Source organism: Clarias gariepinus, unplaced genomic scaffold (genome assembly GCF_024256425.1).
Source record: "Clarias gariepinus isolate MV-2021 ecotype Netherlands unplaced genomic scaffold, CGAR_prim_01v2 scaffold_29, whole genome shotgun sequence".
NCBI classification, from domain to species: Eukaryota; Metazoa; Chordata; class Actinopteri; order Siluriformes; family Clariidae; genus Clarias; species Clarias gariepinus.
The window spans coordinates 1,530,527-1,553,845 of NW_026520996.1; the positions used below are offsets into that span (position 1 = coordinate 1,530,527).

General features: G+C 42.8%; 12 non-coding genes across 12 annotated transcripts; all 12 read left to right on the forward strand.

Annotated features, from left to right (window-relative positions):
• Positions 1-1,873: 1,873 nt before the first annotated feature.
• trnaa-agc (transfer RNA alanine (anticodon AGC)) lies at positions 1,874-1,946 on the forward strand. The gene has a single exon. It is a non-coding gene; the product is annotated as a tRNA-Ala (tRNA).
• An 839-nt stretch (positions 1,947-2,785) lies between these two features.
• On the forward strand, positions 2,786-2,858 carry trnaa-agc (transfer RNA alanine (anticodon AGC)). The gene has a single exon. It is a non-coding gene; the product is annotated as a tRNA-Ala (tRNA).
• Positions 2,859-3,716: 858 nt separating this feature from the next.
• Positions 3,717-3,789, forward strand: trnaa-agc (transfer RNA alanine (anticodon AGC)). Its single transcript has one exon. It is a non-coding gene; the product is annotated as a tRNA-Ala (tRNA).
• Positions 3,790-5,774: 1,985 nt separating this feature from the next.
• trnaa-agc (transfer RNA alanine (anticodon AGC)) lies at positions 5,775-5,847 on the forward strand. The gene has a single exon. It is a non-coding gene; the product is annotated as a tRNA-Ala (tRNA).
• A 1,070-nt stretch (positions 5,848-6,917) lies between these two features.
• On the forward strand, positions 6,918-6,990 carry trnaa-agc (transfer RNA alanine (anticodon AGC)). The gene has a single exon. It is a non-coding gene; the product is annotated as a tRNA-Ala (tRNA).
• A 3,133-nt stretch (positions 6,991-10,123) lies between these two features.
• On the forward strand, positions 10,124-10,196 carry trnaa-agc (transfer RNA alanine (anticodon AGC)). The gene has a single exon. It is a non-coding gene; the product is annotated as a tRNA-Ala (tRNA).
• Positions 10,197-11,035: 839 nt separating this feature from the next.
• trnaa-agc (transfer RNA alanine (anticodon AGC)) lies at positions 11,036-11,108 on the forward strand. Its single transcript has one exon. It is a non-coding gene; the product is annotated as a tRNA-Ala (tRNA).
• A 3,344-nt stretch (positions 11,109-14,452) lies between these two features.
• trnaa-agc (transfer RNA alanine (anticodon AGC)) lies at positions 14,453-14,525 on the forward strand. Its single transcript has one exon. It is a non-coding gene; the product is annotated as a tRNA-Ala (tRNA).
• A 2,204-nt stretch (positions 14,526-16,729) lies between these two features.
• trnaa-agc (transfer RNA alanine (anticodon AGC)) lies at positions 16,730-16,802 on the forward strand. The gene has a single exon. It is a non-coding gene; the product is annotated as a tRNA-Ala (tRNA).
• Positions 16,803-17,641: 839 nt separating this feature from the next.
• Positions 17,642-17,714, forward strand: trnaa-agc (transfer RNA alanine (anticodon AGC)). Its single transcript has one exon. It is a non-coding gene; the product is annotated as a tRNA-Ala (tRNA).
• An 858-nt stretch (positions 17,715-18,572) lies between these two features.
• trnaa-agc (transfer RNA alanine (anticodon AGC)) lies at positions 18,573-18,645 on the forward strand. Its single transcript has one exon. It is a non-coding gene; the product is annotated as a tRNA-Ala (tRNA).
• A 3,134-nt stretch (positions 18,646-21,779) lies between these two features.
• trnaa-agc (transfer RNA alanine (anticodon AGC)) lies at positions 21,780-21,852 on the forward strand. The gene has a single exon. It is a non-coding gene; the product is annotated as a tRNA-Ala (tRNA).
• The last annotated feature ends 1,467 nt before the right edge of the window (positions 21,853-23,319 follow it).

Here is a 23,319-nt window from a genome sequence, read left to right on the forward strand (position 1 = left end):
CTACACTAGAATTAATTGACCTTACTTGCTAGAGTAGTCCACTATTAAGCAACCTTTAACCAACTTTCTACCTCAACAACCAAACATCTTGAACAAAAGCATTAAAAAATCCACCTTCTCATATTTTGACACACTGACCTGAAAATTTCACAGTCAGTTCTAAAAGTGTGAGCCATTCTGTAAGCTCCTGAGCTTCCCTACTGTTTTGTTACAATTGGGGAGTCAAAACCCAAGCATCTGCTAGAATAGTCCACTATTAAGCAACCTTTAACCAACTGTTCTACCTCAACAACCAAACATTATGAACAAAATCATTTAAAATTCCACCTTCTCATATTTTGACACACTGACATGAAAATTCCACAGTCAGTTCTAAAAGTGTGAGCCATTCTGTAAGCTCCTGAGCCTCCCTCCTGTTTCTGTTACAATTGGGGTGTCAAAACCCAAGCATCTGCTAGAATAGACCACTGTTAAGCAACCTTTAACCAACGGTTCTACCTCAACAACCAAACATCAAATTGCTGCAACTGAAGAGGGGGTTGAAGGGCATGCAGTTAGATGAGGTCATTTGTAGGACTCAAATTCGAGTGAACATGTAATCTTAGTCTTACACTTGAGTATGAAAGTTGCATGATCCGCTCTTGAAGAGCACTGTTAACCTTGTCTAATGCACTGCTTGTCTAATGCACAGAATAAAAGATTTTACAACCCACTGAGCCAGCGTGCTAAGGGGAATTAGCTCAAGTGGTAGAGCGCTCGCTTAGCATGCGAGAGATAGCGGGATCGATGCCCGCATTCTCCAGTGTGACCACACAGCCAGACACTGGGTGCTGTCTATTGTTTCCAGCAGTGACTGGGTTATAGCCCTCCTCTTAGGGAGCAAAAACATGTTTTCAACTGCAGTTTAGGTCAAGAGCACCATCTTTCTTGCTAACATTGAAAACTGTGGTAATGGCCCGTACGGGGATCAAACCTGCGACCTTGGCGTTATTAGCACCACGCTCTAACCAGCTGTGCTAACCGGCCAAGACAATGAACCCATGGTTTTTCTCAGATCACAAATTACCTAAGGAACATCACCTAGTCCTGCATTTTCACAAGGGGATCAAATGACCACCAATATTAACATAACTCGTCTATGAACTACACTAGAATTAATTGACCTTACTTGCTAGAGTAGTCCACTATTAAGCAACCTTTAACCAACTGTTCTACCTCAACAACCAAACATCTTGAACAAAAGCATTAAAAAATCCACCTTCTCATATTTTGACACACTGACATGAAAATTCCACAGTCAGTTCTAAAAGTGTGAGCCATTCTGTAAGCTCCTGAGCTTCCCTACTGTTTTGTTACAATTGGGGTGTCAAAACCCAAGCATCTGCTAGAATAGTCCACTATTAAGCAACCTTTAACCAACTGTTCTACCTCAACAACCAAACATTATAAACAAAAGCATTTAAAATTCCACCTTCTCATATTTTGACACACTGACATGAAAATTCCACAGTCAGTTCTAAAAGTGTGAACCATGCTGTAAGCTTCTGAGCCTCCCTCCTGTTTCTTTTACAATTGGGGTGTCAAAACCCAAGCATCTGCTAGAATAGACCACTGTTAAGCAACCTTTAACCAACGGTTCTACCACAACAACCAAACATCAAATTGCTGCAACTGAAGAGGGGGTTGAAGGGCATGCAGTTATATGAGGTCATTTGTAGGACTCAAATTTGAGTGAACATGTAATCTTAGTCTCACACTTGAGTATGAAAGTTGCATGATCCGCTCTTGAAGAGCACTGTTAACCTTGTCTAATGCACTGCTTGTCTAATGCACAGAATAAAAAATTTTACAACCCACTGAGCTAGCGTGCTAAGGGGAATTAGCTCAAGTGGTAGAGCGCTCGCTTAGCATGCGAGAGGTAGCGGGATCGATGCCCGCATTCTCCAGTGTGACCACACAGCCAGACGCTGGGTGCTGTCTATTGCTGTCTATTGTTATAGCCCTCCTCTTAGGGAGCAAAAACATGTTTTCAACTGCAGTTTAGGGCAGGAGCACCAGCTTTCTTGCTAACATTGAAAACTGTGGCAATGGCCCGTACCCGCGACCTTGGCGTTATTAGCACCACGCTCTAACCAGCTGAGCTAACCGGCCAAGACAATGAACCCATGGTTGTTCTCAGATCACAAATTACCTAAGGAACATCACCTAGTCCTGCATTTTCACAAGGGGATCAAATGACCACCAATATTAACATAACTCGTCTATGAACTACACTAGAATTAATTGACCTTACTTGCTAGAGTAGTCCACTATTAAGCAACCTTTAACCAACTGTTCTACCTCAACAACCAAACATCTTGAACAAAAGCATTAAAAAATCCACCTTCTCATATTTTGACACACTGACCTGAAAATTCCACAGTCAGTTCTAAAAGTGTGAGCCATTCTGTAAGCTCCTGAGCCTCCCTCCTGTTTCTGTTACAATTGGGGTGTCAAAACCCAAGCATCTGCTAGAATAGTCCACTGTTAAGCAACCTTTAACCAACGGTTCTACCTCAACAACCAAACATCAAATTGCTGCAACTGAAGAGGGGGTTGAAGGGCATGCAGTTAGATGAGGTCATTTGTAGGACTCAAATTCGAGTGAACATGTAATCTTAGTCTTACACTTGAGTATGAAAGTTGCATGATCCGCTCTTGAAGAGCACTGTTAACCTTGTCTAATGCACTGCTTGTCTAATGCACAGAATAAAAGATTTTACAACCCACTGAGCCAGCGTGCTAAGGGGAATTAGCTCAAGTGGTAGAGCGCTCGCTTAGCATGCGAGAGGTAGCGGGATCGATGCCCGCATTCTCCAGTGTGACCACACAGCCAGACGCTGGGTGCTGTCTATTGTTTCCAGCAGTGACTGGGTTATAGCCCTCCTCTTAGGGAGCAAAAACATGTTTTCAACTGCAGTTTAGGTCAAGAGCACCATCTTTCTTGCTAACATTGAAAACTGTGGTAATGGCCCGTACGGGGATCGAACCTGCGACCTTGGCGTTATTAGCACCACGCTCTAACCAGCTGTGCTAACCGGCCAAGACAATGAACCCATGGTTTTTCTCAGATCACAAATTACCTAAGGAACATCACCTAGTCCTGCATTTTCACAAGGGGATCAAATGACCACCAATATTAACATAACTCGTCTATGAACTACACTAGAATTAATTGACCTTACTTGCTAGAGTAGTCCACTATTAAGCAACCTTTAACCAACTGTTCTACCTCAACAACTAAACATTATGAACAAAAGCATTTAAAATTCCACCTTCTCATATTTTGACACACTGACATGAAAATTCCACAGTCAGTTCTAAAAGTGTGAACCATGCTGTAAGCTCCTGAGCCTCCCTCCTGTTTCTTTTACAATTGGGGTGTCAAAACCCAAGCATCTGCTAGAATAGACCACTGTTAAGCAACCTTTAACCAACGGTTCTACCTCAACAACCAAACATCAAATTGCTGCAACTGAAGAGGGGGTTGAAGGGCGTGCAGTTAGATGAGGTCATTTGTAGGACTCAAATTTGAGTAAACATGTAATGTTAGTCTTACACTTGAGTATGAAAGTTGCATGATCCGCTCTTGAAGAGCACTGTTAACCTTGTCTAATGCACTGCTTGTCTAATGCACAGAATAAAAAATTTTACAACCCACTGAGCCAGCGTGCTAAGGGGAATTAGCTCAAGTGGTAGAGCGCTCGCTTAGCATGCGAGAGGTAGCGGGATCGATGCCCGCATTCTCCAGTGTGACCACACACACGCTAGGTGCTGTCTATTGTTTCCAGCAGTGACTGGGTTATAGCCCTCCTCTTAGGGAGCAAAAATATGTTTTCAACTGCAGTTTAGGTCAAGAGCACCATCTTTCTTGCTAACATTGAAAACTGTGGTAATGGCCCGTACGGGGATCGAACCTGCGACCTTGGCGTTATTAGCACCACGCTCTAACCAGCTGTGCTAACCGGCCAAGACAATGAACCCATGGTTTTTCTTAGATCACAAATTACCTAAGGAACATCACCTAGTCCTGCATTTTCACAAGGGGATCAAATGACCACCAATATTAACATAACTCGTCTATGAACTACACTAGAATTAATTGACCTTACTTGCTAGAGTAGTCCACTATTAAGCAACCTTTAACCAACTGTTCTACCTCAACAACCAAACATCTTGAACAAAAGCATAAAAAATCCACCTTCTCATATTTTGACACACTGACATGAAAATTCCACAGTCAGTTCTAAAAGTGTGAGCCATTCTGTAAGCTTCTGAGCTTCCCTACTGTTTTGTTACAATTGGGGTGTCAAAACCCAAGCATCTGCTAGAATAGACCACTGTTAAGCAACCTTTAACCAACGGTTCTACCTCAACAACCAAACATCAAATTGCTGCAACTGAAGAGGGGGTTGAAGGGCATGCAGTTAGATGAGGTCATTTGTAGGACTCAAATTTGAGTGAACATGAAATGTTAGTCTTACACTTGAGTATGAAAGTTGCATGATCCGCTCTTGAAGAGCACTGTTAACCTTGTCTAATGCACTGCTTGTCTAATGCACAGAATAAAAAATTTTACAACCCACTGAGCCAGCGTGCTAAGGGGAATTAGCTCAAGTGGTACAGCGCTCGCTTAGCATGCGAGAGGTAGCGGGATCGATGCCCGCATTCTCCAGTGTGACCACACAGCCAGACGCTGGGTGCTGTCTATTGTTTCCAGCAGTGACTGGGTTATAGCCCTCCTCTTAGGGAGCAAAAACATGTTTTCAACTGCAGTTTAGGGCAGGAGCACCATCTTTCTTGCTAACATTGAAAACTGTGGCAATGGCCCGTACCCGCGACCTTGGCGTTATTAGCACCACGCTCTAACCAGCTGTGCTAACCGGCCAAGACAATGAACCCATGGTTTTTCTCAGATCACAAATTACCTAAGGAACATCACCTAGTCCTGCATTTTCACAAGGGGATCAAATGACCACCAATATTAACATAACTCGTCTATGAACTACACTAGAATTAATTGACCTTACTTGCTAGAGTAGTCCACTATTAAGCAACCTTTAACCAACTGTTCTACCTCACCAACCAAACATCTTGAACAAAAGCATTAAAAAATCCACCTTCTCATATTTTGACACACTGACCTGAAAATTCCACAGTCAGTTCTAAAAGTGTGAGCCATTCTGTAAGCTCCTGAGCTTCCTTACTGTTTTGTTACAATTGGGGAGTCAAAACCCAAGCATCTGCTATAATAGTCCACTATTAAGCAACCTTTAACCAACTGTTCTACCTCAACAACCAAACATTATGAACAAAAGCATTTAAAATTCCACCTTCTCATATTTTGACACACTGACATGAAAATTCCACAGTCAGTTCTAAAAGTGTGAACCATGCTGTAAGCTTCTGAGCCTCCCTCCTGTTTCTTTTACAATTGGGGTGTCAAAACCCAAGCATCTGCTAGAATAGACCACTGTTAAGCAACCTTTAACCAACGGTTCTACCTCAACAACCAAACATCAAATTGCTGCAACTGAAGAGGGGGTTGAAGGGCATGCAGTTAGATGAGGTCATTTGTAGGACTCAAATTTGAGTGAACATGTAATCTTAGTCTTACACTTGAGTATGAAAGTTGCATGATCCGCTCTTGAAGAGCACTGTTAACCTTGTCTAATGCACTGCTTGTCTAATGCACAGAATAAAAAATTTTACAACCCACTGAGCCAGCGTGCTAAGGGGAATTAGCTCAAGTGGTAGAGCGCTCGCTTAGCATGCGAGAGGTAGCGGGATCGATGCCCGCATTCTCCAGTGTGACCACACAGCCAGACGCTGGGTGCTGTCTATTGTTTCCAGCAGTGACTGGGTTATAGCCCTCCTCTTAGGGAGCAAAAACATGTTTTCAACTGCAGTTTAGGTCAAGAGCACCATCTTTCTTGCTAACATTGAAAACTGTGGTAATGGCCCGTACGGGGATCGAACCTGCGACCTTGGCGTTATTAGCACCACGCTCTAACCTGCTGTGCTAACCGGCCAAGACAATGAACCCATGGTTTTTCTCAGATCACAAATTACCTAAGGAACATCACCTAGTCCTGCATTTTCACAAGGGGATCAAATGACCACCAATATTAACATAACTCGTCTATGAACTACACTAGAATTAATTGACCTTACTTGCTAGAGTAGTCCACTATTAAGCAACCTTTAACCAACTGTTCTACCTCAACAACCAAACATCTTGAACAAAAGCATAAAAAATCCACCTTCTCATATTTTGACACACTGACATGAAAATTCCACAGTCAGTTCTAAAAGTGTGAGCCATTCTGTAAGCTCCTGAGCTTCCCTACTGTTTTGTTACAATTGGGGAGTCAAAACCCAAGCATCTGCTATAATAGTCCACTATTAAGCAACCTTTAACCAACTGTTCTACCTCAACAACCAAACATTATGAACAAAAGCATTTAAAATTCCACCTTCTCATATTTTGACACACTGACATGAAAATTCCACAGTCAGTTCTAAAAGTGTGAACCATGCTGTAAGCTTCTGAGCCTCCCTCCTGTTTCTTTTACAATTGGGGTGTCAAAACCCAAGCATCTGCTAGAATAGACCACTGTTAAGCAACCTTTAACCAACGGTTCTACCTCAACAACCAAACATCAAATTGCTGCAACTGAAGAGGGGGTTGAAGGGCATGCAGTTAGATGAGGTCATTTGTAGGACTCAAATTTGAGTGAACATGTAATCTTAGTCTTACACTTGAGTATGAAAGTTGCATGATCCGCTCTTGAAGAGCACTGTTAACCTTGTCTAATGCACTGTTTGTCTAATGCACAGAATAAAAAATTTTACAACCCACTGAGCCAGCGTGCTAAGGGGAATTAGCTCAAGTGGTAGAGCGCTCGCTTAGCATGCGAGAGGTAGCGGGATCGATGCCCGCATTCTCCAGTGTGACCACACAGCCAAACGCTAGGTGCTGTCTATTGTTTCCAGCAGTGACTGGGTTATAGCCCTCCTCTTAGGGAGCAAAAATATGTTTTCAACTGCAGTTTAGGTCAAGAGCACCATCTTTCTTGCTAACATTGAAAACTGTGGTAATGGCCCGTACGGGGATCGAACCTGCGACCTTGGCGTTATTAGCACCACGCTCTAACCAGCTGTGCTAACCGGCCAAGACAATGAACCCATGGTTTTTCTTAGATCACAAATTACCTAAGGAACATCACCTAGTCCTGCATTTTCACAAGGGGATCAAATGACCACCAATATTAACATAACTCGTCTATGAACTACACTAGAATTAATTGACCTTACTTGCTAGAGTAGTCCACTATTAAGCAACCTTTAACCAACTGTTCTACCTCAACAACCAAACATCTTGAACAAAAGCATAAAAAATCCACCTTCTCATATTTTGACACACTGACATGAAAATTCCACAGTCAGTTCTAAAAGTGTGAGCCATTCTGTAAGCTTCTGAGCTTCCCTACTGTTTTGTTACAATTGGGGTGTCAAAACCCAAGCATCTGCTAGAATAGACCACTGTTAAGCAACCTTTAACCAACGGTTCTACCTCAACAACCAAACATCAAATTGCTGCAACTGAAGAGGGGGTTGAAGGGCATGCAGTTAGATGAGGTCATTTGTAGGACTCAAATTTGAGTGAACATGAAATGTTAGTCTTACACTTGAGTATGAAAGTTGCATGATCCGCTCTTGAAGAGCACTGTTAACCTTGTCTAATGCACTGCTTGTCTAATGCACAGAATAAAAAAATTTACAACCCACTGAGCCAGCGTGCTAAGGGGAATTAGCTCAAGTGGTACAGCGCTCGCTTAGCATGCGAGAGGTAGCGGGATCGATGCCCGCATTCTCCAGTGTGACCACACAGCCAGACGCTGGGTGCTGTCTATTGTTTCCAGCAGTGACTGGGTTATAGCCCTCCTCTTAGGGAGCAAAAACATGTTTTCAACTGCAGTTTAGGGCAGGAGCACCATCTTTCTTGCTAACATTGAAAACTGTGGCAATGGCCCGTACCCGCGACCTTGGCGTTATTAGCACCACGCTCTAACCAGCTGAGCTAACCGGCCAAGACAATGAACCCATGTTTTTTCTCAGATCACAAATTACCTAAGGAACATCACCTAGTCCTGCATTTTCACAAGGGGATCAAATGACCACCAATATTAACATAACTCGTCTATGAACTACACTAGAATTAATTGACCTTACTTGCTAGAGTAGTCCACTATTAAGCAACCTTTAACCAACTGTTCTACCTCAACAACCAAACATCTTGAACAAAAGCATTAAAAAATCCACCTTCTCATATTTTGACACACTGACCTGAAAATTTCACAGTCAGTTCTAAAAGTGTGAGCCATTCTGTAAGCTCCTGAGCTTCCCTACTGTTTTGTTACAATTGGGGAGTCAAAACCCAAGCATCTGCTAGAATAGTCCACTATTAAGCAACCTTTAACCAACTGTTCTACCTCAACAACCAAACATTATGAACAAAATCATTTAAAATTCCACCTTCTCATATTTTGACACACTGACATGAAAATTCCACAGTCAGTTCTAAAAGTGTGAGCCATTCTGTAAGCTCCTGAGCCTCCCTCCTGTTTCTGTTACAATTGGGGTGTCAAAACCCAAGCATCTGCTAGAATAGACCACTGTTAAGCAACCTTTAACCAACGGTTCTACCTCAACAACCAAACATCAAATTGCTGCAACTGAAGAGGGGGTTGAAGGGCATGCAGTTAGATGAGGTCATTTGTAGGACTCAAATTCGAGTGAACATGTAATCTTAGTCTTACACTTGAGTATGAAAGTTGCATGATCCGCTCTTGAAGAGCACTGTTAACCTTGTCTAATGCACTGCTTGTCTAATGCACAGAATAAAAGATTTTACAACCCACTGAGCCAGCGTGCTAAGGGGAATTAGCTCAAGTGGTAGAGCGCTCGCTTAGCATGCGAGAGATAGCGGGATCGATGCCCGCATTCTCCAGTGTGACCACACAGCCAGACACTGGGTGCTGTCTATTGTTTCCAGCAGTGACTGGGTTATAGCCCTCCTCTTAGGGAGCAAAAACATGTTTTCAACTGCAGTTTAGGTCAAGAGCACCATCTTTCTTGCTAACATTGAAAACTGTGGTAATGGCCCGTACGGGGATCAAACCTGCGACCTTGGCGTTATTAGCACCACGCTCTAACCAGCTGTGCTAACCGGCCAAGACAATGAACCCATGGTTTTTCTCAGATCACAAATTACCTAAGGAACATCACCTAGTCCTGCATTTTCACAAGGGGATCAAATGACCACCAATATTAACATAACTCGTCTATGAACTACACTAGAATTAATTGACCTTACTTGCTAGAGTAGTCCACTATTAAGCAACCTTTAACCAACTGTTCTACCTCAACAACCAAACATCTTGAACAAAAGCATTAAAAAATCCACCTTCTCATATTTTGACACACTGACATGAAAATTCCACAGTCAGTTCTAAAAGTGTGAGCCATTCTGTAAGCTCCTGAGCTTCCCTACTGTTTTGTTACAATTGGGGTGTCAAAACCCAAGCATCTGCTAGAATAGTCCACTATTAAGCAACCTTTAACCAACTGTTCTACCTCAACAACCAAACATTATAAACAAAAGCATTTAAAATTCCACCTTCTCATATTTTGACACACTGACATGAAAATTCCACAGTCAGTTCTAAAAGTGTGAACCATGCTGTAAGCTTCTGAGCCTCCCTCCTGTTTCTTTTACAATTGGGGTGTCAAAACCCAAGCATCTGCTAGAATAGACCACTGTTAAGCAACCTTTAACCAACGGTTCTACCACAACAACCAAACATCAAATTGCTGCAACTGAAGAGGGGGTTGAAGGGCATGCAGTTATATGAGGTCATTTGTAGGACTCAAATTTGAGTGAACATGTAATCTTAGTCTCACACTTGAGTATGAAAGTTGCATGATCCGCTCTTGAAGAGCACTGTTAACCTTGTCTAATGCACTGCTTGTCTAATGCACAGAATAAAAAATTTTACAACCCACTGAGCTAGCGTGCTAAGGGGAATTAGCTCAAGTGGTAGAGCGCTCGCTTAGCATGCGAGAGGTAGCGGGATCGATGCCCGCATTCTCCAGTGTGACCACACAGCCAGACGCTGGGTGCTGTCTATTGCTGTCTATTGTTATAGCCCTCCTCTTAGGGAGCAAAAACATGTTTTCAACTGCAGTTTAGGGCAGGAGCACCAGCTTTCTTGCTAACATTGAAAACTGTGGCAATGGCCCGTACCCGCGACCTTGGCGTTATTAGCACCACGCTCTAACCAGCTGAGCTAACCGGCCAAGACAATGAACCCATGGTTGTTCTCAGATCACAAATTACCTAAGGAACATCACCTAGTCCTGCATTTTCACAAGGGGATCAAATGACCACCAATATTAACATAACTCGTCTATGAACTACACTAGAATTAATTGACCTTACTTGCTAGAGTAGTCCACTATTAAGCAACCTTTAACCAACTGTTCTACCTCAACAACCAAACATCTTGAACAAAAGCATTAAAAAATCCACCTTCTCATATTTTGACACACTGACCTGAAAATTCCACAGTCAGTTCTAAAAGTGTGAGCCATTCTGTAAGCTCCTGAGCCTCCCTCCTGTTTCTGTTACAATTGGGGTGTCAAAACCCAAGCATCTGCTAGAATAGTCCACTGTTAAGCAACCTTTAACCAACGGTTCTACCTCAACAACCAAACATCAAATTGCTGCAACTGAAGAGGGGGTTGAAGGGCATGCAGTTAGATGAGGTCATTTGTAGGACTCAAATTCGAGTGAACATGTAATCTTAGTCTTACACTTGAGTATGAAAGTTGCATGATCCGCTCTTGAAGAGCACTGTTAACCTTGTCTAATGCACTGCTTGTCTAATGCACAGAATAAAAGATTTTACAACCCACTGAGCCAGCGTGCTAAGGGGAATTAGCTCAAGTGGTAGAGCGCTCGCTTAGCATGCGAGAGGTAGCGGGATCGATGCCCGCATTCTCCAGTGTGACCACACAGCCAGACGCTGGGTGCTGTCTATTGTTTCCAGCAGTGACTGGGTTATAGCCCTCCTCTTAGGGAGCAAAAACATGTTTTCAACTGCAGTTTAGGTCAAGAGCACCATCTTTCTTGCTAACATTGAAAACTGTGGTAATGGCCCGTACGGGGATCGAACCTGCGACCTTGGCGTTATTAGCACCACGCTCTAACCAGCTGAGCTAACCGGCCAAGACAATAAACCCATGGTTTTTCTCAGATCACAAATTACCTAAGGAACATCACCTAGTCCTGCATTTTCACAAGGGGATCAAATGACCACCAATATTAACATAACTAGTCTATGAACTGCACTAGAAGTAATTGACCTTACTTGCTAGAGTAGTCCACTATTAAGCAACCTTTAACCAACTGTTCTAACTCAACAACCAAACATCTTGAACAAAAGCATTAAAAAATCCACCTTCTCATATTTTGACACACTGACATGAAAATTCCACAGTCAGTTCTAAAAGTGTGAGCCATGCTGTAAGCTCCTGAGCTTACCTACTGTTGCTGTTACAATTGGGGTGTTAAAACCCAAGCATCTGCTAGAATAGTCCACTATTAAGCAACCTTTAACCAACTGTTCTACCTCAACAACCAAACATTATGAACAAAATCATTAAAAATTCCACCTTCTCATATTTTGACACACTGACATGAAATTTCCACAGTCAGTTCTAAAAGTGTGAGCCATTCTGTAAGCTCCTGAGCCTCCCTCCTGTTTCTGTTACAATTGGGGTGTCAAAACCCAAGCATCTGCTAGAATAGACCACTGTTAAGCAACCTTTAACCAACGGTTCTACCTCAACAACCAAACATCAAATTGCTGCAACTGAAGAGGGGGTTGAAGGGCATGCAGTTAGATGAGGTCATTTGTAGGACTCAAATTCGAGTGAACATGTAATCTTAGTCTTACACTTGAGGATGAAAGTTGCATGATCCGCTCTTGAAGAGCACTGTTGACCTTGTCTAATGCACTGCTTGTCTAATGCACAGAATAAAAGATTTTACAACCCACTGAGCCAGCGTGCTAAGGGGAGTTAGCTCAAGTGGTAGAGCGCTCGCTTAGCATGCTAGAGGTAGCGGGATCGATGCCCGCATTCTCCAGCCAGATGCTGGGTGCTGTCCATTGTTTCCAGCAGTGACTGGGTTATAGCCCTCCGCTTAGGGAGCAAAAACATGTTTTCAACTGCAGTTTAGGTCAAGAGCACCATCTTTCTTGCTAACATTGAAAACTGTGGTAATGGCCCGTACGGGGATCGAACCTGCGACCTTGGCGTTATTAGCACCACGCTCTAACCTGCTGTGCTAACCGGCCAAGACAATGAACCCATGGTTTTTCTCAGATCACAAATTACCTAAGGAACATCACCTAGTCCTGCATTTTCACAAGGGGATCAAATGACCACCAATATTAACATAACTCGTCTATGAACTACACTAGAATTAATTGACCTTACTTGCTAGAGTAGTCCACTATTAAGCAACCTTTAACCAACTGTTCTACCTCAACAACCAAACATCTTGAACAAAAGCATAAAAAATCCACCTTCTCATATTTTGACACACTGACATGAAAATTCCACAGTCAGTTCTAAAAGTGTGAGCCATTCTGTAAGCTCCTGAGCTTCCCTACTGTTTTGTTACAATTGGGGAGTCAAAACCCAAGCATCTGCTATAATAGTCCACTATTAAGCAACCTTTAACCAACTGTTCTACCTCAACAACCAAACATCTTGAACAAAAGCATAAAAAATCCACCTTCTCATATTTTGACACACTGACATGAAAATTCCACAGTCAGTTCTAAAAGTGTGAGCCATTCTGTAAGCTCCTGAGCCTCCCTCCTGTTTCTGTTACAATTGGGGTGTCAAAACCCAAGCATCTGCTAGAATAGACCACTGTTAAGCAACCTTTAACCAACGGTTCTACCTCAACAACCAAACATCAAATTGCTGCAACTGAAGAGGGGGTTGAAGGGCATGCAGTTAGATGAGGTCATTTGTAGGACTCAAATTCGAGTGAACATGTAATCTTAGTCTTACACTTGAGTATGAAAGTTGCATGATCCGCTCTTGAAGAGCACTGTTAACCTTGTCTAATGCACTGCTTGTCTAATGCACAGAATAAAAGATTTTACAACCCACTGAGCCAGCGTGCTAAGGGGAATTAGCTCAAGTGGTAGAGCGCTCGCTTAGCATGCGAGAGATAGCGGGATCGATGCCCGCATTCTCCAGTGTGACCACACAGCCAGACACTGGGTGCTGTCTATTGTTTCCAGCAGTGACTGGGTTATAGCCCTCCTCTTAGGGAGCAAAAACATGTTTTCAACTGCAGTTTAGGTCAAGAGCACCATCTTTCTTGCTAACATTGAAAACTGTGGTAATGGCCCGTACGGGGATCGAACCTGCGACCTTGGCGTTATTAGCACCACGCTCTAACCTGCTGTGCTAACCGGCCAAGACAATGAACCCATGTTTTTTCTCAGATCACAAATTACCTAAGGAACATCACCTAGTCCTGCATTTTCACAAGGGGATCAAATGACCACCAATATTAACATAACTCGTCTATGAACTACACTAGAATTAATTGACCTTACTTGCTAGAGTAGTCCACTATTAAGCAACCTTTAACCAACTGTTCTACCTCAACAACCAAACATCTTGAACAAAAGCATAAAAAATCCACCTTCTCATATTTTGACACACTGACATGAAAATTCCACAGTCAGTTCTAAAAGTGTGAGCCATTCTGTAAGCTCCTGAGCTTCCCTACTGTTTTGTTACAATTGGGGAGTCAAAACCCAAGCATCTGCTATAATAGTCCACTATTAAGCAACCTTTAACCAACTGTTCTACCTCAACAACCAAACATTATGAACAAAAGCATTTAAAATTCCACCTTCTCATATTTTGACACACTGACATGAAAATTCCACAGTCAGTTCTAAAAGTGTGAACCATGCTGTAAGCTTCTGAGCCTCCCTCCTGTTTCTTTTACAATTGGGGTGTCAAAACCCAAGCATCTGCTAGAATAGACCACTGTTAAGCAACCTTTAACCAACGGTTCTACCTCAACAACCAAACATCAAATTGCTGCAACTGAAGAGGGGGTTGAAGGGCATGCAGTTAGATGAGGTCATTTGTAGGACTCAAATTTGAGTGAACATGTAATCTTAGTCTTACACTTGAGTATGAAAGTTGCATGATCCGCTCTTGAAGAGCACTGTTAACCTTGTCTAATGCACTGTTTGTCTAATGCACAGAATAAAAAATTTTACAACCCACTGAGCCAGCGTGCTAAGGGGAATTAGCTCAAGTGGTAGAGCGCTCGCTTAGCATGCGAGAGGTAGCGGGATCGATGCCCGCATTCTCCAGTGTGACCACACAGCCAAACGCTAGGTGCTGTCTATTGTTTCCAGCAGTGACTGGGTTATAGCCCTCCTCTTAGGGAGCAAAAATATGTTTTCAACTGCAGTTTAGGTCAAGAGCACCATCTTTCTTGCTAACATTGAAAACTGTGGCAATGGCCCGTACCCGCGACCTTGGCGTTATTAGCACCATGCTCTAACCAGCTGAGCTAACCGGCCAAGACAATGAACCCATGTTTTTTCTCAGATCACAAATTACCTAAGGAACATCACCTAGTCCTGCATTTTCACAAGGGGATCAAATGACCACCAATATTAACATAACTCGTCTATGAACTACACTAGAATTAATTGACCTTACTTGCTAGAGTAGTCCACTATTAAGCAACCTTTAACCAACTGTTCTACCTCAACAACCAAACATCTTGAACAAAAGCATTAAAAAATCCACCTTCTCATATTTTGACACACTGACCTGAAAATTTCACAGTCAGTTCTAAAAGTGTGAGCCATTCTGTAAGCTCCTGAGCTTCCCTACTGTTTTGTTACAATTGGGGAGTCAAAACCCAAGCATCTGCTAGAATAGTCCACTATTAAGCAACCTTTAACCAACTGTTCTACCTCAACAACCAAACATTATGAACAAAATCATTTAAAATTCCACCTTCTCATATTTTGACACACTGACATGAAAATTCCACAGTCAGTTCTAAAAGTGTGAGCCATTCTGTAAGCTCCTGAGCCTCCCTCCTGTTTCTGTTACAATTGGGGTGTCAAAACCCAAGCATCTGCTAGAATAGACCACTGTTAAGCAACCTTTAACCAACGGTTCTACCTCAACAACCAAACATCAAATTGCTGCAACTGAAGAGGGGGTTGAAGGGCATGCAGTTAGATGAGGTCATTTGTAGGACTCAAATTCGAGTGAACATGTAATCTTAGTCTTACACTTGAGTATGAAAGTTGCATGATCCGCTCTTGAAGAGCACTGTTAACCTTGTCTAATGCACTGCTTGTCTAATGCACAGAATAAAAGATTTTACAACCCACTGAGCCAGCGTGCTAAGGGGAATTAGCTCAAGTGGTAGAGCGCTCGCTTAGCATGCGAGAGATAGCGGGATCGATGCCCGCATTCTCCAGTGTGACCACACAGCCAGACACTGGGTGCTGTCTATTGTTTCCAGCAGTGACTGGGTTATAGCCCTCCTCTTAGGGAGCAAAAACATGTTTTCAACTGCAGTTTAGGTCAAGAGCACCATCTTTCTTGCTAACATTGAAAACTGTGGTAATGGCCCGTACGGGGATCAAACCTGCGACCTTGGCGTTATTAGCACCACGCTCTAACCAGCTGTGCTAACCGGCCAAGACAATGAACCCATGGTTTTTCTCAGATCACAAATTACCTAAGGAACATCACCTAGTCCTGCATTTTCACAAGGGGATCAAATGACCACCAATATTAACATAACTCGTCTATGAACTACACTAGAATTAATTGACCTTACTTGCTAGAGTAGTCCACTATTAAGCAACCTTTAACCAACTGTTCTACCTCAACAACCAAACATCTTGAACAAAAGCATTAAAAAATCCACCTTCTCATATTTTGACACACTGACCTGAAAATTCCACAGTCAGTTCTAAAAGTGTGAGCCATTCTGTAAGCTCCTGAGCTTCCCTACTGTTTTGTTACAATTGGGGTGTCAAAACCCAAGCATCTGCTAGAATAGTCCACTATTAAGCAACCTTTAACCAACTGTTCTACCTCAACAACCAAACATTATAAACAAAAGCATTTAAAATTCCACCTTCTCATATTTTGACACACTGACATGAAAATTCCACAGTCAGTTCTAAAAGTGTGAACCATGCTGTAAGCTTCTGAGCCTCCCTCCTGTTTCTTTTACAATTGGGGTGTCAAAACCCAAGCATCTACTAGAATAGACCACTGTTAAGCAACCTTTAACCAACGGTTCTACCACAACAACCAAACATCAAATTGCTGCAACTGAAGAGGGGGTTGAAGGGCATGCAGTTAGATGAGGTCATTTGTAGGACTCAAATTTGAGTGAACATGTAATCTTAGTCTCACACTTGAGTATGAAAGTTGCATGATCCGCTCTTGAAGAGCACTGTTAACCTTGTCTAATGCACTGCTTGTCTAATGCACAGAATAAAAAATTTTACAACCCACTGAGCTAGCGTGCTAAGGGGAATTAGCTCAAGTGGTAGAGCGCTCGCTTAGCATGCGAGAGGTAGCGGGATCGATGCCCGCATTCTCCAGTGTGACCACACAGCCAGACGCTGGGTGCTGTCTATTGCTGTCTATTGTTATAGCCCTCCTCTTAGGGAGCAAAAACATGTTTTCAACTGCAGTTTAGGGCAGGAGCACCAGCTTTCTTGCTAACATTGAAAACTGTGGCAATGGCCCGTACCCGCGACCTTGGCGTTATTAGCACCATGCTCTAACCAGCTGAGCTAACCGGCCAAGACAATGAACCCATGGTTGTTCTCAGATCACAAATTACCTAAGGAACATCACCTAGTCCTGCATTTTCACAAGGGGATCAAATGACCACCAATATTAACATAACTCGTCTATGAACTACACTAGAATTAATTGACCTTACTTGCTAGAGTAGTCCACTATTAAGCAACCTTTAACCAACTGTTCTACCTCAACAACCAAACATCTTGAACAAAAGCATTAAAAAATCCACCTTCTCATATTTTGACACACTGACCTGAAAATTCCACAGTCAGTTCTAAAAGTGTGAGCCATTCTGTAAGCTCCTGAGCCTCCCTCCTGTTTCTGTTACAATTGGGGTGTCAAAACCCAAGCATCTGCTAGAATAGTCCACTGTTAAGCAACCTTTAACCAACGGTTCTACCTCAACAACCAAACATCAAATTGCTGCAACTGAAAAGGGGGTTGAAGGGCATGCAGTTAGATGAGGTCATTTGTAGGACTCAAATTCGAGTGAACATGTAATCTTAGTCTTACACTTGAGTATGAAAGTTGCATGATCCGCTCTTGAAGAGCACTGTTAACCTTGTCTAATGCACTGCTTGTCTAATGCACAGAATAAAAGATTTTACAACCCACTGAGCCAGCGTGCTAAGGGGAATTAGCTCAAGTGGTAGAGCGCTCGCTTAGCATGCGAGAGGTAGCGGGATCGATGCCCGCATTCTCCAGTGTGACCACACAGCCAGACGCTGGGTGCTGTCTATTGTTTCCAGCAGTGACTGGGTTATAGCCCTCCTCTTAGGGAGCAAAAACATGTTTTCAACTGCAGTTTAGGTCAAGAGCACCATCTTTCTTGCTAACATTGAAAACGGTGGTAATGGCCCGTACGGGGATCGAACCTGCGACCTTGGCGTTATTAGCACCACGCTCTAACCAGCTGTGCTAACCGGCCAAGACAATGAACCCATGGTTTTTCTCAGATCACAAATTACCTAAGGAACATCACCTAGTCCTGCATTTTCACAAGGGGATCAAATGACCACCAATATTAACATAACTCGTCTATGAACTACACTAGAATTAATTGACCTTACTTGCTAGAGTAGTCCACTATTAAGCAACCTTTAACCAACTGTTCTACCTCAACAACTAAACATTATGAACAAAAGCATTTAAAATTCCACCTTCTCATATTTTGACACACTGACATGAAAATTCCACAGTCAGTTCTAAAAGTGTGAACCATGCTGTAAGCTCCTGAGCCTCCCTCCTGTTTCTTTTACAATTGGGGTGTCAAAACCCAAGCATCTGCTAGAATAGACCACTGTTAAGCAACCTTTAACCAACGGTTCTACCTCAACAACCAAACATCAAATTGCTGCAACTGAAGAGGGGGTTGAAGGGCGTGCAGTTAGATGAGGTCATTTGTAGGACTCAAATTTGAGTAAACATGTAATGTTAGTCTTACACTTGAGTATGAAAGTTGCATGATCCGCTCTTGAAGAGCACTGTTAACCTTGTCTAATGCACTGCTTGTCTAATGCACAGAATAAAAAATTTTACAACCCACTGAGCCAGCGTGCTAAGGGGAATTAGCTCAAGTGGTAGAGCGCTCGCTTAGCATGCGAGAGGTAGCGGGATCGATGCCCGCATTCTCCAGTGTGACCACACAGCCAGACGCTGGGTGCTGTCTATTGTTTCCAGCAGTGACTGGGTTATAGCACTCCTCTTAGGGAGCAAAAACATGTTTTCAACTGCAGTTTAGGGCAGGAGCACCATCTTTCTTGCTAACATTGAAACCTGTGGCAATGGCCCGTACCCGCGACCTTGGCGTTATTAGCACCACGCTCTAACCAGCTGAGCTAACCGGCCAAGACAATAAACACATGTTTTTTCTCAGATCACAAATTACCTAAGGAACATCACCTAGTCCTGCATTTTCACAAGGGGATCAAATGACCACCAATATTAACATAACTCGTCTATGAACTACACTAGAATTAATTGACCTTACTTGCTAGAGTAGTCCACTATTAAGCAACCTTTAACCAACTGTTCTACCTCAACAACCAAACATCTTGAACAAAAGCATTAAAAAATCCACCTTCTCATATTTTGACACACTGACCTGAAAATTCCACAGTCAGTTCTAAAAGTGTGAGCCATTCTGTAAGCTCCTGAGCTTCCCTACTGTTTTGTTACAATTGGGGAGTCAAAACCCAAGCATCTGCTAGAATAGTCCACTATTAAGCAACCTTTAACCAACTGTTCTACCTCAACAACCAAACATTATGAACAAAATCATTAAAAATTCCACCTTCTCATATTTTGACACACTGACATGAAAATTCCACAGTCAGTTCTAAAAGTGTGAGCCATTCTGTAAGCTCCTGAGCCTCCCTCCTGTTTCTGTTACAATTGGGGTGTCAAAACCCAAGCATCTGCTAGAATAGACCACTGTTAAGCAACCTTTAACCAACGGTTCTACCTCAACAACCAAACATCAAATTGCTGCAACTGAAGAGGGGGTTGAAGGGCATGCAGTTAGATGAGGTCATTTGTAGGACTCAAATTCGAGTGAACATGTAATTTTAGTCTTACACTTGAGTATGAAAGTTGTATGATCCGCTCTTGAAGAGCACTGTTAACCTTGTCTAATGCACTGCTTGTCTAATGCACAGAATAAAAGATTTTACAACCCACTGAGCCAGCGTGCTAAGGGAATTAGCTCAAGTGGTAGAGCGCTCGCTTAGCATGCGAGAGGTAGCGGGATCGATGCCCGCATTCTCCAGTGTGACCACACAGCCAGACACTGGGTGCTGTCTATTGTTTCCAGCAGTGACTGGGTTATAGCCCTCCTCTTAGGGAGCAAAAACATGTTTTCAACTGCAGTTTAGGTCAAGAGCACCATCTTTCTTGCTAACATTGAAAACTGTGGTAATGGCCCGTACGGGGATCGAACCTGCGACCTTGGGGTTATTAGCACCACGCTCTAACCAGCTGTGCTAACCGGCCAAGTCAATGAACCCATGGTTTTTCTCAGATCACAAATTACCTAAGGAACATCACCTAGTCCTGCATTTTCACAAGGGGATCAAATGACCACCAATATTAAAATAACTCGTCTATAAACTACACTAGAATTAATTGACCTTACTTGCTAGAGTAGTCCACTATTAAGCAACCTTTAACCAACTGTTCTACCTCAACAACCAAACATCTTGAACAAAAGCATTAAAAAAAAACCACCTTCTCATATTTTGACACACTGACATGAAAATTCCACAGTCAGTTCTAAAAGTGTGAGCCATTCTGTAAGCTCCTGAGCTTCCCTACTGTTTTGTTACAATTGGGGTGTCAAAACCCAAGCATCTGCTAGAATAGTCCACTATTAAGCAACCTTCAACCAACTGTTCTACCTCAACAACCAAACATCTTGAACAAAAGCATTTAAAATTCCACCTCTCATATTTTGACACACTGACATGAAAATTCCACAGTCAGTTCTAAAAGTGTGAACCATGCTGTAAGCTCCTGAGCCTCCCTCCTGTTTCTTTTACAATTGGGGTGTCAAAACCCAAGCATCTGCTAGAATAGACCACTGTTAAGCAACCTTTAACCAACGGTTCTACCTCAACAACCAAACATCAAATTGCTGCAACTGAAGAGGGGGTTGAAGGGCATGCAGTTAGATGAGGTCATTTGTAGGACTCAAATTTGAGTGAACATGTAATGTTAGTCTTACACTTGAGTATGAAAGTTGCATGATCCGCTCTTGAAGAGCACTGTTAACCTTGTCTAATGCACTGCTTGTCTAATGCACAGAATAAAAAATTTTACAACCCACTGAGCCAGCGTGCTAAGGGAATTAGCTCAAGTGGTAGAGCGCTCGCTTAGCATGCGAGAGGTAGCGGGATCGATGCCCGCATTCTCCAGTGTGACCACACAGCCAGACGCTGGGTGCTGTCTATTGTTTCCAGCAGTGACTGGGTTATAGCCCTCCTCTTAGGGAGCAAAAACATGTTTTCAACTGCAGTTTAGGTCAAGAGCACCATCTTTCTTGCTAACATTGAAAACTGTGGTAATGGCCCGTACGGGGATCGAACCTGCGACCTTGGCGTTATTAGCACCACGCTCTAACCAGCTGTGCTAACCGGCCAAGACAATGAACCCATGGTTTTTCTCAGATCACAAATTACCTAAGGAACATCACCTAGTCCTGCATTTTCACAAGGGGATCAAATGACCACCAATATTAACATAACTCGTCTATGAACTACACTAGAATTAATTGACCTTACTTGCTAGAGTAGTCCACTATTAAGCAACCTTTAACCAACTGTTCTACCTCAACAACTAAACATTATGAACAAAAGCATTTAAAATTCCACCTTCTCATATTTTGACACACTGACATGAAAATTCCACAGTCAGTTCTAAAAGTGTGAACCATGCTGTAAGCTCCTGAGCCTCCCTCCTGTTTCTTTTACAATTGGGGTGTCAAAACCCAAGCATCTGCTAGAATAGACCACTGTTAAGCAACCTTTAACCAACGGTTCTACCTCAACAACCAAACATCAAATTGCTGCAACTGAAGAGGGGGTTGAAGGGCGTGCAGTTAGATGAGGTCATTTGTAGGACTCAAATTTGAGTAAACATGTAATGTTAGTCTTACACTTGAGTATGAAAGTTGCATGATCCGCTCTTGAAGAGCACTGTTAACCTTGTCTAATGCACTGCTTGTCTAATGCACAGAATAAAAAATTTTACAACCCACTGAGCCAGCGTGCTAAGGGGAATTAGCTCAAGTGGTAGAGCGCTCGCTTAGCATGCGAGAGGTAGCGGGATCGATGCCCGCATTCTCCAGTGTGACCACACAGCCAGACGCTGGGTGCTGTCTATTGTTTCCAGCAGTGACTGGGTTATAGCACTCCTCTTAGGGAGCAAAAACATGTTTTCAACTGCAGTTTAGGGCAGGAGCACCATCTTTCTTGCTAACATTGAAACCTGTGGCAATGGCCCGTACCCGCGACCTTGGCGTTATTAGCACCACGCTCTAACCAGCTGAGCTAACCGGCCAAGACAATAAACACATGTTTTTTCTCAGATCACAAATTACCTAAGGAACATCACCTAGTCCTGCATTTTCACAAGGGGATCAAATGACCACCAATATTAACATAACTCGTCTATGAACTACACTAGAATTAATTGACCTTACTTGCTAGAGTAGTCCACTATTAAGCAACCTTTAACCAACTGTTCTACCTCAACAACCAAACATCTTGAACAAAAGCATTAAAAAATCCACCTTCTCATATTTTGACACACTGACCTGAAAATTCCACAGTCAGTTCTAAAAGTGTGAGCCATTCTGTAAGCTCCTGAGCTTCCCTACTGTTTTGTTACAATTGGGGAGTCAAAACCCAAGCATCTGCTAGAATAGTCCACTATTAAGCAACCTTTAACCAACTGTTCTACCTCAACAACCAAACATTATGAACAAAATCATTAAAAATTCCACCTTCTCATATTTTGACACACTGACATGAAAATTCCACAGTCAGTTCTAAAAGTGTGAGCCATTCTGTAAGCTCCTGAGCCTCCCTCCTGTTTCTGTTACAATTGGGGTGTCAAAACCCAAGCATCTGCTAGAATAGACCACTGTTAAGCAACCTTTAACCAACGGTTCTACCTCAACAACCAAACATCAAATTGCTGCAACTGAAGAGGGGGTTGAAGGGCATGCAGTTAGATGAGGTCATTTGTAGGACTCAAATTCGAGTGAACATGTAATTTTAGTCTTACACTTGAGTATGAAAGTTGTATGATCCGCTCTTGAAGAGCACTGTTAACCTTGTCTAATGCACTGCTTGTCTAATGCACAGAATAAAAGATTTTACAACCCACTGAGCCAGCGTGCTAAGGGAATTAGCTCAAGTGGTAGAGCGCTCGCTTAGCATGCGAGAGGTAGCGGGATCGATGCCCGCATTCTCCAGTGTGACCACACAGCCAGACACTGGGTGCTGTCTATTGTTTCCAGCAGTGACTGGGTTATAGCCCTCCTCTTAGGGAGCAAAAACATGTTTTCAACTGCAGTTTAGGTCAAGAGCACCATCTTTCTTGCTAACATTGAAAACTGTGGTAATGGCCCGTACGGGGATCGAACCTGCGACCTTGGGGTTATTAGCACCACGCTCTAACCAGCTGTGCTAACCGGCCAAGTCAATGAACCCATGGTTTTTCTCAGATCACAAATTACCTAAGGAACATCACCTAGTCCTGCATTTTCACAAGGGGATCAAATGACCACCAATATTAAAATAACTCGTC